Source organism: Leucoraja erinacea, chromosome 16 (genome assembly GCF_028641065.1).
Source record: "Leucoraja erinacea ecotype New England chromosome 16, Leri_hhj_1, whole genome shotgun sequence".
Lineage (NCBI taxonomy): Eukaryota > Metazoa > Chordata > Chondrichthyes > Rajiformes > Rajidae > Leucoraja > Leucoraja erinaceus.
Window position 1 is genome coordinate 299,962 of NC_073392.1, and position 12,248 is coordinate 312,209.

Consider the following 12,248-nt stretch of genomic DNA (forward strand, 5'->3'; position numbering starts at 1 on the left):
CCACCCACCCTGCACCCACCCACCCTGCACCCACCCTGCACCCCCACCCACCTGCACCCACCCTGCACCCACCCACCCTGCACCCACCCACCCTGCACCCACCCTGCACCCACCCTGCACCCACCCACCCTGCACCCACCCTGCACCCACCCTGCACCCACCCTGCACCCCACCCTGCACCCACCCTGCACCCACCCACCACCCACCCACCCTGCACCCACCCACCCTGCACCCACCCTGCACCCACCACCCACCCTGCCCACACCCACCCACACCTACACCCACCCTACACCCACCCTGCACCCACCCACCCTACACCCACCCTACACCCACCAACCCACCCACCCACCCACCCTACACCCACCCTGCACCCACCCTACACCACCCTGCACCCACCCTGCCCACCCACCCACCCTGCACCCACCCTACACCCACCCTGCACCCACCCCACCCCCCCACCCTGCACCCACCCTACACCCACCCTACACCCACCCTACACCCACCCTGCACCCACCCACCCTGCACCCACCCTACACCCCCCCTGCACCCACCACACCCTACACCCACCCTACCCACCCTACACCCACCCCTCACCACCCACCCACCCACCCTGCACCCACCCACCCTACACCCACCCTACACCCACCCTGCACCCACCCACCCTGCACCCACCCACCCTACACCCCACCTGCACCCACCCACCCTGCACCCCACCCACCCTGCACCCACCCTGCACCCACCCACCCTGCACCCACCCACCCTACACCCACCCTGCACCCCACCTGCACCCACCCACCCACCCTACACCCACCCTACACCCACCCTGCACCCACCCACCCTGCACCCACCCACCCTGCACCCACCCTGCACCCACCCTGCACCCACCCACCCTACACCCACCCTGCACCCACCCTGCACACCCACCAGCACCCACCCCACCCCCCCACCCACCCTGCACCCACCCTCCACCCACCCACCCTACACCCACTTGACCACTTCCTGTCTTCGCTGTATATTGATTTTGGAACAAAACGCCACCCAGTTCTCCTCCACTGATCCGGCCCCGAGGATTTTTCCCATTCGATGAAAGATCAAAATGTTATGAGTGTTTAAAAAACCTTGAGATCAACTGATTGGTCCTCTCGCCTGTCAATCACTGCAATGGTAACGCCCCTTTGGGGGGGGGGGGGGGGGGGGGGTAGGACTATAAAACCTTCGGATACCTGGACGTGACTCAGTCACTCTGCAAGATTGCGAGGGAGAGGCCACGACTCTCATTCTAAGTTGTGAATCAACTGAACTGTGAATCTGCAATGTACTTGCAATAAATGATTTGTTAGCCTTAATGACAATGCCATGAGTTGTTTGGCCTGCTGCCCTGCCTGTGCTTGAAACTGCAATGCTTTATTAGGTCCGACTGTGCCTGGTTCAAAAGTCCCGCTCATTTTGTGACTTCCGCTTAGTGGACAGGTCTCGCTGATTGTGTAATTTCCGGTGAGTGCAGAGGTCGCACTGATTGCGTAATTTCCGGCAAGTGCAGAGGTCACGCTGATTGCGGAGGTGCCACAGACTGCGGAAACCCCAAAGTGGAGAGCGCTCAGCCGTGTGAGTATTCAAGAAAGTTTACTGCCATATATATGGTGTGTGAGTCACTGAGTGTGTGTGTGTGTGTGTGTGTGTGTGTGTGTGTGTGCGCGCGTGTGTGTGTGTGCGAGAGTGTGTGTGTGTGTGTGCGAGAGCGCGAGTGTGTGTGTGCGAGTGTGAGTGTGCGCGAGTGTGTGCCAGTGTGTGTGCGAGAGTGTGTGTGTGTGTGTGAGTGTGAGTGTGTGTGTGCGTGTGTGTGTGTGTGCGCATGCGTGTGTGTGCGAGAGTGTGTGAGTGTGTGTGTGCGAGCGTGTGAGTGTGTGTGTGTGTGTGCGAGAGTGTGTGAGTGTGTGTGTGTGTGTGTGTGTGTGTGTGTGTGTGTGTGTGTGTGTGTGTGTGTGTGTGTGTGTGTGTGTGTGTGTGTGTGAGTGTGTGTGTGTGTGTTGGAATTGGTGGGGAGGTGTAATATTGCGTCAGGGAACCAGCCCTCCCGTGTGAAGCTGGGGCCCAAAGGGTCCCACTTAGTCTAGTTTCCATTAATGTTTATGGGCTCACTGTCGCAACAATTATTGCCTGGAATACTATTCCTCAGACATTAATTTCAAGCAATGAAGGACTATTGAAACATGCGTTAGACCAGGAAAGCCGTCAGCTGCCAATAACTACCACAATATTCACAGAGACAAAGGCGATGGAGTAACTCAGCGGGACAGGCAGCATCTCTGGAGAAAAAGAATGGGTAACGTTTCGGGTCAAGACCCTTCTTCAGACTGAAAGGTCACTCAATTCTTCTCTCCAGAGATGCTGCCTGTCCCGTTGAGTTACTCCAACATTTTGTGTCCATCTTCTGTGTAAACCAGCATCTGTCGTCGAAATCCGGTAGGCGGCGCGGCTCTGGCCAGCAGCGGCCTCTGCAGCCTGTCCGCGTTTTTGTTATTTTTTGTCTGTGTTTCTGTGTAGTTTTTGTTATTTTATGTTGGGGTGTGTGTGTGGGGGGGTGGGAGGGGGGGGGAAACTTTTGAATCTCTCCCTGCACTGGAGACCCGACCTTTTCTCGTCGGGTCTCAGGTGTCGTTGAGGCCGCAACGAGGAGCGGCCTCCAACAGGAAGAAGCCGGGGACTCAGGTGTCGACTCACCGTTGCCGTCGCGGAGCTGGCCGAGTCCGGAGCGGGTGGAGCGGTGGAGGAGCGCTGCTGCTGCCGCTGCTGCTGCTGAGTCGGAGGCTGCTACTGCGGGTCTGCGGACGGCTCGGACGACCCCGCGCGGCTCCCTGGAGGGAGACCGCTTTTCGGGGCTCCTGCAACGGCGAATTCTCCCGCCCGTGTTGCGGGGTCGAAGAGCTCCTGGAGCGGGGCCTACATCACCGCCCCGCGCGGCTGGAACGGCCGCGGGACTTTGCGAGCACACACCGGGGGCTCCAACATCAAGACCCGGTGTGCGACCTCGCACCACCCGGCGTGGCTTCAATGGCCGCGGGACAATCGCCATCGCCAGCCGGGGGCTTTGACTTTGACTCTGACATCGGGGGGGGGAGAGTGCAGTGGAGAGATAAGTTTTTTTTTTTTTTTTTTTTGGCCTTCCATCACAGTTATGTGATGGATGTTTATGTTAAATGTAATTATGTTGTGTCTGGGGTCTATTTGTGTGTAATGTATGGCTGCAGAAACGGCATTTCGTTTGGACCTCCAGGGGTCCAAATGACAATTAAATTGACTCTTGACTCTTGCTGTTCCTTCATGATCAGCCATGATCATATTGAATGGCGGTGCAGGCTCGAAGGGCCGAATGGCCTACTCCTGCACCTAATTTCTATGTCTATGTTTCTATGTTTCCTACACAATAATAAAAACATTGAATGGTTAATTGTCGTGTATCATCTTAGGCCATTATGGTACACATTAGTTTCCTCGAGCAGGACATTAGTGTCCAAGCTATTCATCATTTGTTTGGGGTAATTAACACGTCACAATATTTCAATTCATTACTGACAAGAGCATTCCTTTTATTCCTGATTTATTTTTGATGACATTTTGAGCGCACATTTACCAGAGAAAGCAACGTGAATGTGGTGGAAAGGTGTGTGTGTGTGTGTGTGTGTGTCAGTGTGTGTGTGTGTGTGTGAGCGTGTGTGAGTGTGTGTGCGTGCGTCAGTGTGTGTGTGTGAGTCAGTGTGTGTGAGTGTGTGTGTGTGTGTGTCAGTGTGTGTGTGTGTGTGTGTGTGTGTGCATGTGTGTGTCAGTGTGTGTGTGTGTGTGTGTCAGTGTGTGTGTGTGTGTGTGTGTGTGTGTCAGTGTGTGTGTGTGTGTGTGTGTGTGTGTGTGTGTGTGTGTGTGTGTGTGTGTGTGTGTGTGTGTGTGTGTGTGTGTCAGTATGTGTGTGTGTGTGTGTGTGTGTGTGTCAGTGTGTGTGTGTCAGTGTGTGTGTGTGCGTTAGTGTGTGTGTGCATGTGTGTGTGTGTCAGTGTGTGTGTGTGTGTGTGTGTGTGTGTGTGTCAGTGTGTGTGTGTGTCAGTGTGTGGGCTCATCAGTCACCCCACAGCTCACAAACCCAGAATGGAAACACGTTATTCCCAGTCGCTGCATGAAAACACGTGTCTTTGAGAGCACCTGCATCTACACGCATGATCCAGGCCATGGTTCAGCAGCCAATCTTGACCATATTCCCAGGGGGTGCTACACTGTCACAGATGCTAGAATATTAATTCTAAATAAAGTATCTGCTGAGATATTTACCTTCATTGATCTGATAAACACCAGATGAAGCACTGGATGTACTCGATGTGTGTACAGCTCTGTGATGGTGTTACTAGCAAGACTAACAGTTTGATCAGAACATAGACACAGAGTGCTGGAGTAACTCAGTGGGTCAGGCAGCATCTGTGGAGAACATGGATAGGTGACGTTTCACAGAGTGCTGGAGAACATTTTCTGCATGGTCTCACTGAGTCAGGCATGCAGTACATTAGCTGCCGGGTTAATGTTTTACTGAGGAACAGCTCAGACACCTGGAGTGGGAATATTCTCTTTATTCGTGTGAAGGCTCAGCCTCTACATCATTATGCCCCTCTGTCTACATGCTCTACACCACTTAGTTTACACGGCCTCTCCTCATTTACAAGGCTCACATTAAATGTCAACAAACATGCCCATGTGTTCCTGATCTTCAGTTTGTTGTTAAGTTCAATGTTATCTTAAAGTGTTCATGTTATGTCAAGTGTAGGACAGGATTATCAGCAGTTACCAGCAATTCAAACATGGTTGACCCACTGCTGCTAAGATTATCATGTCAGGAAGTGTCAGGAAGGATGTCCTTGGTCCGCTACTTCTCAAACTGCTGGCTGATAACTTCTGCATTTTGCCGGACGCAGTTCCTGTCTGTATCAATGTCGAGAAGTTCGAGAGAAACCAGCCACAGGAATTCTCTGTAAACACTCTGGAGAGTCACAGAGGTATCAACAATGTCCAGCTTTACCCTGGTGTGTGTGACAATGTCCAGCATTACTCCAGCTTCACCCCAGCACCCTATTCCACATCACTGAGTTACTTATGTTGAGTTTGAATGTTTCACTGGTTAAACCACATCTAATTATCTGGTTGCAATGATCTTCATATTTATCTTACTTTAGAGATACAGCGCGGAAACAGGCCCTTCGGCCCATCGTGTCTGTACCGACCAGCGACCCCCGCACACTTACACTATCCTACACACTAGGGACAATTTCCTGAAGCCAATTAGATTCTTGATATTCAAGATCCAAGAGAAATTTATTGTTACTTGCTCCAATTGGTACAGTGAAATTTGGGGTCACCATACAGTCATACAAATAATAAAGGAACACAGAACACGATAGTCTTTAACATAAACATCCCCGCACAGCGGAATCAAAGTTTCCCACTGTGAGGGATGGCACCAAGGTTCAATCCTCCTCTTTGGTGTTCTTTGATGTTCACCCGTGTTCGGGGCCTCCCGAGTCCCCTACAGATGTTCAGGCCCTCTCGCCGGGATGATGGAGCTCCGACGTCGAAACGGAAGAACACCCTCAGCGACTTGGACTTCCAAATCGGTCGCTTCTTACCGGAGACTGTGACTCCCTAAGTCCACAGGCCGAGCTGGGTGGAGATTCACGCTGGCGGCCCTCGGCAAAGGGATCCCAGGACTCCGCGATGTTGAAGTCAGCGCCACCCGCGGATGGGAGCTCCGCAACCCACAGCTCCGCGATGTTGAAGCAGCAGGCCCAACACTCCGGAGCTTGAAACGGCGACCCAGGTAAGGAATCGCCCACTCCGCGGTGAATCAGCTGAGGCTCTGGTCGGTCTCCGGCAGGAAATGTCGTCTGGAGTGTGGGAGGAAACTGGAGAAAACGCATGTGGTTACAGGGAGAACGTGCAAACTCCGTGCAGACAGCACCCGCAGTCAGGATCGAACCCGGGACTCTGGCGCTGAGACAGCACCTCTACATCCTTGCCACCCCAACTCCAGACTGTGAATAAAATCATGCCTTATCCTGATTACCAGATCTCCATATCCCAAGATTCTATATTCATCCCAGCTTTAATGTGTAATTAATGACTGAACATCCAAACTCAGAGAATTACATCAATGGCAACACTTTGATTGAAGTAATTTCCATTTTAATTAGACCTAAATGGAGGTGGCAGCTGATTTGTCCTGAGATTGTGGCCACATTCCCGTGGTCTCCTGAATCCTAAAACAAGGGGTGAAACGTTTTAGACAAGCTCATGGAGACGCAGGGAATGGAGCGAATTGGATCAGAATGGCCTGTTCCTGTGATGTCTCAGGCAAATCTAACTGGAAAGGGACACAGAGTTGGCATCAGAGGGCCTGATGAATGGTCTCCAACCCATATGGTCATCGTTTCACTTTCCATGGTTGAGGCATAGAGCCATACAGCATGGAGACAGGCCCTTCGGCCCTTCAGGGTGCTGCTGACCTGATGATTTTATCAGAACACCACCATTCCCGTGGGCCCCCGCTCATCATAAAATGTTGTTTAAAAATCAGACTATTTTGCACCCAAGCTTTCCTTGAAGGGATGTGAGGTTGGTAAGGTGAGGTTGGTAAGGCAGGTAAGGCAGGTAAGGTAGTAAGGCAGGTAAGGTAAGGTAGTAAGGTAGGTAGGCAGGGTGGGTCTTGGTGAGGGCGAGGTGGTCGGGTGATGGAGGTGTTGGTTGAGGCTCAGAGTCGCGTCTACTCTGGGACTGAAAGGTGAAGAATGAGGTCAGTGATATTTCCGTTGCTTCACCTTCTGACAATAAATAGAAACCAACTCATTTATCAGGTTCTTTATCAGAGAAAGTGCAGCAACAGCAGCCGTTTGATTCAACTCATGTTCTCAAGGAGGAAAACAAATTATCTTTAATCTCAATTAACACGTTACTGTGATCTTGTAGCTGTGATCTGTGGCCTTGTAATGAGCAACATGAATGTGTAACTCACTCACGGTAAACCAGGATTGACTGCAGTTTCCACCTCAAGATGCAGTGGGGGTGTTGGGAGGATCAAACGGGCTGCAAACTGAAAGAGAATCAGAGAGAAGGTTTAAAGACACGGAAGTTTGTCGCCTCTACTGACTTGCTGCTGAGACAACATCACCAAAGGTCACAATGGAGGCACATGGAACTGTAAAGGCTGGAATTTGAAACCACAAACAATACACATAGACATAGACATAGAAAATAGGTGCAGGAGGAGGCCATTCAGCCCTTCGAGCCAGCACCGCCATTCATTGTGATCATGGCTGATCATCCCCAATCAGTACCCCGTTCCTGCATTCTCCCCATATCCCCTGACTCCGCTATCTTTAAGAGCCTTATCTAGATCTCTCTTGAAAGCATCCAGAGAACCTGCCTCCACCACCCTCTGAGGCAAAGAATTCCACAGACTCACAAATCTCTGAGAAAAATACTTGACTCCTCTTGTTATGAAGGCCAAAATGCCATTCGCTTTCTTTACTGCCTGCTGTACCTGCACGCTTACTTTCATAGACTGATGTACAAGGATGAGAGGATATTTTAGAAACTTACAAAATTCTTAAGGGGTTGGACAGGCTAGATGCAGGAAGATTGCTCCCGATGTTGGGGAAGTCCAGGACAAGGGGTCACAGCTCAAGGGTAAGGGGGAAATCCTTTAAAACCGAGATGAGAAGAACTTTTTTTCACACAGAGTGGTGAATCTCTGGAACTCTCTGCCGCAGAGGGTAGTCGAGGCCAGTTCATTGGCTATATTTAAGAGGGAGTTAGATGTGGCCCTTGTGGCTAAGGGGATCAGGGGGTATGGAGAGAAGGCAGCTACGGGATACTGAGTTGGATCATCAGCCATGATCATATTAAATGGCGGTGCAGGCTCGAAGGGCCGAATGGCCTACTCCTGCACCTAATTTCTATGTTTCTATGTTTCTATGACCCCCCAGATCCCGTTGTACTTCCCCTTTTCCCAACTTGACGACATTTAGATAGTAATCTGCCTTCATGTTTTTGAAACCAAAGTAGATAACCTCACATTTATCTGCATTAAACTTCATCTGTCATGCATCTGCCCACTCCCCCAACCTGTCCGTCACCCTGCATTCTCATTGCATCCTCCTCACAGTTCACGCTGCCACCCAGCTTTGTGTCATCTGCAAATTTGCTAATGTTACTTTGAATCCCTTCATCCAAATCATTGATGTATATTGTAAATAGCTGCGGTCCCAGCATCGAGCCTTGCGGTACCACACTAGTCACTGCCTGCCATTATGAAAGGGACCCGTTAATCCCTACTCTTTGTTTCCTGTCTGTCAACCACTTCTCTATCCATGTCAGCACTCTACCCCTAATACCATGTTCCCTGATGTGCCCATTAATCTCCTTTGTGGGACCTTATCAAATGCTTTATGAAAGTCCAGGTACACTACATCCACTGGCTCTCCAAACCACTAATATATATGGTAAACAGTTGTGGCCCCAACACCGAGCCTTGCGGCACTCCACTCGCCACTGCCTGCCATCCTGACAAGGACAATCTACTGAAGGAACCCAACAGATCAGGCAGCAACTAGTTTAGTTTAGTTTAGAGATACAGCGTGGAAACAGGCCCTTCGGCCCATCGAGTCCTTGCCGACTAGTTTTATCCAACATCGAGGCAATTTACAATTAACCTACAAACCTGCATGTCTTGGACCTGAGGAAATTGGAGGTCCCGGAGAAAGCCCACACGGTCGCAGGGAGAACGTGCAAACTCCTTACAGACAGTACCAGTAGTCAGGATGGAACCCGGTTCTCTGGTGCCGTGAGGCAGCAACTCTACCCGCAACGTGCCGCCTCTGTGGCGAGAAATGGAGCAAGGAAATAGCGGGAGGATTGCGGACGTCACCTTTATTTATTTGTCGGGTGATGTGACTCTCATTGTGAGATTTATTGGGCGGTCCAGCTATCCTCCAGTGGTGAATCATCATCCCTGTCCTTCCAGTAACGTGTCAGGAAGTGTACCTGCGTTTCCAGGTAGCCGGTAGATTCAGGGACCAGTCCTGACCTGTGGTCATGTGGTGCCCAGATTTACTCATGTAATGAGCAACATCAAAACATGGGAACAGCAACGGGATGAACCTTAACCTGGTGATTGTTTGTGGAATAACTCAGCGGGACGGGCAGCATCTCTGGGGAGAAGGAATGGGTGACGTTTCGGGTTGACACCCTCTTCAAACTTGTATAAGGAGGAGTTGGGCCGAAGGGCCTGTTTTCCTGCTGTGACCTATTTACAAATTAGTCACTGAAACAAATGAATAATAGATTCCTCTGTCAATGAGCTGAGCGTGAGACGGCATATTTTGAAACATTAATATTTATAACATGCATCATAGAAAGCAACAATACAATACGGACGGGTACAACATGACTGTCCACCACACTGCTACACACAACATTGCTCCCAGTTTCAAGCAGCTATTTATTTCTGCATTGTTGATCGTTCTCCAGCACCTTCACCTGGGTAACGAGGAGTTGCAGCAATGTCCATCCACAAACACATGTCGACACACAATCTTGTTGGCATTTAGATAGTGTCGAGAACAGGCAAAGCTCCACAATTGCAGTGTGTGTGTATATGTGTGTGTGTGTGTATGTGTGTGTGTGTGTGTGTGTGTGTGTGTGTACGTGTGTGTGTGTGTGTGTGTGTGTGTGTGTGTGTGTGTGTGTGTGTGTGTGTGTATGTGTGTGTGTGTGTGTGTATGTATGTGTGTGTGTGTGTGTGTGTGTGTGTGTACGTGTGTGTGTGTATGTGTGTGTGTGTACGTGTGTGTATATATGTGTGTGTGTGTGTGTGTGTGTGTGTGTGTATGTGTATGTGTGTGTCTGTACATGCCTGTGTGTGCCATAACCATATAACAATTACAGCACGGAAACAGGCCATCTCGACCCTTCTAGTCCATACCGAACACATAATCTCCCCTAGTCCCATATACCTGCGCTCAGACCATAACCCTCCATTCCCTTCCCATCCATATAACTATCCAATTTATTTTTAAATGATAAAAACAAACCTGCCTCCACCACCTTCACTGGAAGCTCATTCCACACAGCTACCACTCTCTGAGTAAAGAAGTTCCCCCTCATGTTACCCCTAAACTTCAGTCCCTTAATTCTCATGTCATGTCCCCTTGTTTGAATCGATGCCCATGTGTGTGCGCCTGTGTGTGTGCCTGTACATGTGTGTGTGTGCGTGTACATGCCTGTGTGTGTGTGCCTGTACATGACTGTGTGTGTGTGCGCTGTACATGCCTGTGTGCATGTGCCTATACATGCCTGTGTGTGTGTGTGCCTGTACATGCCTGTGTGTGTGTGCCTGTACATGCCTGTGTGTGTGTGTGCCTGTGTACACAGCAGACTTGATGGGCCGAATGGTGCAATTCAGCTCCTATGACATGAGTTTATGAGCCACAACAATGTGAACATCAGCATCATGTCCATCTTGCTCCACAGGCAGAGTCCCTGGTCTGAAACACAGTGCAGGAATGAATAACCCTCGGACCTTAGAGCCAGACTTACATCTGACCAATGGCAATGGACAGACAAGGTATTGGGGACGGGGTGACCTCCTGCCTCACGGTGCCTCAGCTCACGATCGGCACAAGGAGCGACCTTGCGACCACACTCACCTCTGGGCCAGTCACAACTGGACCTCCATGTCCAGCCCGAGTGTCAATAGACAATAGGTGCAGGAGTAGGCCATTCGGCCCATCGAGCCAGCACCGCCATTCAATGTGATTATGGCTGATCGTCCCCAATCAGTACCCCGTTCCTGCCTTCTCCCCATAACCCCTGACTCCGCTATTTTTAAGAGCCCTATCTAGCTCTCTCTTGAAAGCATCCAGAGAACCTGCCTCCACCGCCTTCTGAGGCAGAGAATTCCACAGACTCACAACTCTCTGTGAGAAAAATGTTTCCTCGTCTCCGTTCTAAATGGCTTACTCCTTATTCTTAAACTGTGGCCCCTGGTTCTGGACTCCCCCAACATCGGGAACATGTTTCCTGCCTCTAGTGTGTCCATACCCTTAACAATCTTATATGTTTCAATAAGATCCCCTCTCATCCTTTTATACTCCAGAGTGTACAAGCCCTGCTGCTCCATTCTCTCAGCGGCCAGGCAGAAAATCTTGGACTCCATGTGTGGTCTGCAAGGTGATACACTCTGAGGAAGCCAAACTCCTGAAAGATATGGAGATACATAAGACGGTAGATGCCAGAGTCATGAAAGCACCAAGTGCTGGAGTAACTCAGTGGGTCAGGCAGCATCTGTGGAGAACATGGATAGGTGATGTTTCACAGAGTGCTGGAGTAACTCAGCGGGTCAGGCAGCATCTGTGGGGAACATGGATAGGTGATGTTTCACAGAGTGCTGGAGTAACTCAGCGGGTCAGGCAGCATCTGTGGAGAACATGGATAGGTGATGTTTCACAGAGTGCTGGAGTAACTCAGCGGGTCAGGCAGCATCTGTGGGGAACATGGATAGGTGATGTTTCTTAAGGGGTTGGACAGGCTAGATGCAGGAAGATTGTTCCCGATGTTGGGGAAGTCCAGGACAAGGGGTCACAGTTTAAGTATAAGGGGGAAATCTTTTAGGACCGAGATGAGGAAAACTTTTTTCACACAGAGTGGTGAATCTCTGGAATTCTCTGCCGCAGAAGGTAGTTGAGGCCAGTTCATTGGCTATATTTAAGAGGGAGTTAGATGTGGCCCTTGTGGCTAAAGGGATCAGGGGGTATGGAGAGAAGGCAGGTACAGGATACCGAGTTGGATGATCAGCCATGATCATATTGAATGGCGGTGCAGGCTCGAAGGGCCGAATGGCCTACTCCTGCACCTATTTTCTATGTTTCTATGTTTCAGGTCGGGACTTTTCTTCAGACAACAGGACCTCAGGCAGGGGTTCCTGGCTGGATAGTATCGGGGAACCCCCAGTCTGACCAGATCTGTAGCCGGCTTTGATCTTTACTCGTCACCAGTTCAACCCCCTCCCCATTCAGTCTGAAGAAGGGTCTCGACCCGAATCGTCATCTATCCATGTTCTCCAGACATGGTGCCTGACCCGCTGAGTTACTCCGGCACTTTGTGTCTTAACTAGCATCTGCAGTTCTTGGTAATCAAGGCCAGCTTGTCCAGCAGTGAAA